A 2666-nucleotide genomic window follows, 5' to 3' on the forward strand; every position below is an offset into this window, starting at 1 on the left:
GCGCCCTGGGCGCGGCCCCCAGGCCCGCACGCGGACCGCACGCTCCCCATCCGCCGTGGCGCGCTCTCTAGACCTTCGCCTTCGCCTTGCCAACCCAGCGCCGTGTTCCTGTTCCCATACGCAGCGCAGGCAGGGCGAGGTTCAGAGACCTTCTGGGGGCGCATAGGGGTCGGATTTCGGTTTGGAAACGGGTCTCCCCCACCCCCACCCCCACCCCGTACCACGATTCGGAGCAGTGCAAAGGCATGGCATTTGCTGGCTGAAATCCACACAAAACGAATTAGGAAACCCGGGTGAGGGTGTGATTGGGTTCTCTGGAGGGAAATGAAGGATGGGGACACTTGGGACTAGAGTGGTCTGGTGTGTGGGCGGGAGACGCAGGGAGCCCCTTCCTCTCAGAGAAGTCCTCCCAAACCTCCTCTCCACTGCCGGTCAGTCCTGAGTCATCACTCAGGAGGAGGGGAGTGGCCTTCAGGCCTGGTGTCTGGGGGTGGAGATGACTGAAGGATCAGAGATAATACTTGAAACAATTTCCCCGATGACCAGTTGTCTGTGGAAAGAGTCGTTCCAGTAAACACATATACACCTATATACTTCCTCCAACATTCTATGTTATTGGCATAAATGTTGTCTTCCTCTTTTAGACACAATACCCATATCCCGGTAGATCCAACCAAACATTGAGAGGAAATATTCGAAGAAGAAATAAAAATGGCAACTGCATAGTCAAAGCCAAGCCAGATTTGCCAAGTATGCCCGGGTCCAATTGTACCTTCCCGTCCATCTGCAGTGTTCACAATTTCACTTGTCCTTACCTGTGTTAAAGATGAATCTCTCACCACAATTAGCAAGCAAATAAAATTAAGCCTGTGTATATCTTGCTCAAAAGAGCCATGATATTGCAGTGGACTGTGCAGTTGGGGGCTTCAAACCCATGATCTGCCCGGCTGGGGAAAGATAGGGATGTCTCTCCCTTAAAACTTTGCCAACTCGGAAGCCCTGAGGACCTATCTATTCGGTCCTATAGGGTGACTGTGAGTTGGAGTCTTCCGAAAGTCAATGGTTGTGTTGGATTGGTTGGTGATTACTGTGAATACTGGCTAATTAGCACCTGGATCAGAGCAATACCCCCCCCCCCGAAAGCTATGCGGGAGTGTAAAGAGCTATTTACATAGCACTTATATTGTAGCAGGGGTTTCAAAATGTTTTTGGAAAAATGGAATTGAAAGGTAATGGGATTTTGTGGAATACAGAAAGATTTCTCCCAAGTTGTCTCCCCCAAATATATGCCAAACCCAAGACGCTGCTTGCTACACATGGTAAATGACTGTACACTAGGAGGTCAACGAAAGTAGGTCAGAGGTTATTCTCCTTGAGGGTATCAACCATCTAGAGTAACCTGCATAGTCTGACTCACCCTAAGTAGGGCCCACTCCCTACTGATATTGTTCCCTTGAAGGAGTGCCCAAAGCAAGCCCAGGACCACTCAAGGATGACTAAGGTCAGGCTATTATATGGAGTCTAGGGTCCACCCATCTTGCCACATACGTACCCCTATTCCCTCCCTTTACTATTGCGTGTACACCCCTAGGTCATCCCCCTCTTATTGCTTGTATTGCCTATGTTACAGCCCCTTCCTATGACTTAGGTCGTTATCTGTATGAGAGGGCTTGCATGCCCCCCAACGATATATAAGCTTTGCTTAGAAATAAAACCTCACAAGAGCTCTCTCTTGCCCTCTCATTTCCCACCTCCACGTGTACCACCAAGAGGAGCTGAGGCGAGCATGCTACCATGAAATGTGTCTGACTTCTTTATTTTCTCCTCTCTCCTATCTCTCCTATTCTCTATGACTTTACTATAATATTTGTATATCTTCACGGTACAGTTGCTCCTACCAAACCTGTGATTAGATTTCCTCATGAACTTATAGAAACCTTCTTTTATAAGTAATGGAGAGATCTGTAGGAGAAAGATGAGGTTTTCCACTCCTGTAAAGATTCACAGTCTCAGAAACTCACAGGGAAGGTCTACTGTTTCCTACAGGGTTGCTATGAGTAGGAATCGACTCAGTGGCAGTGAGTTTTTGGAGAGAATTTAAAGTATACAGGAGAGTGTGTGTAGGGTAGAAATTCATACACACTTATGGGTATAAGAAAGAGTTTTATATAAAAGAGCAATTATATATTGATAAAATATCCCCACCCAGTCCAGATCAAGTCCATAAGTCTGATATTAGCCCATATATCTGATACCAATCTATAAAGTCCTCTTCAGACTCATGAAACACATCTAATGATGCCGAATGCAGGAATCAAAGGCCAGTGGGTGGGAAGTCTTGTGGATTCAGTAGCAGTGTAGGCATTTCTGCACTGACAGGGGTCTCCACATGGCTCCTTCAGCTCCAGGGCTCTTATGTAGCTCCAGGTGTCTTGTCAGCAAGCATGTCTCACTGGCAGTGAACCTGTCTTCTGCCTCCAGTGAGCTATTTATCACCTTAGCAACTCCAAATGAAGTCATCAAGCTGCAACCTGATTGATAGGCTAAACTCCACCCCTTCACTCTTAAGTCTCAAATTGACAACAGATTACTGTATATACTCAAGTATAAGCCAGCCCGGATATCAACTGAGGCACCTAATTTTACCACAAAACTGCATTAAAAAT

Source organism: Echinops telfairi, unplaced genomic scaffold (assembly GCF_000313985.2).
Source record: "Echinops telfairi isolate 266 unplaced genomic scaffold, ASM31398v2 ScPeMD7_7420;HRSCAF=8458, whole genome shotgun sequence".
Classification (NCBI taxonomy): Eukaryota; Metazoa; Chordata; class Mammalia; order Afrosoricida; family Tenrecidae; genus Echinops; species Echinops telfairi.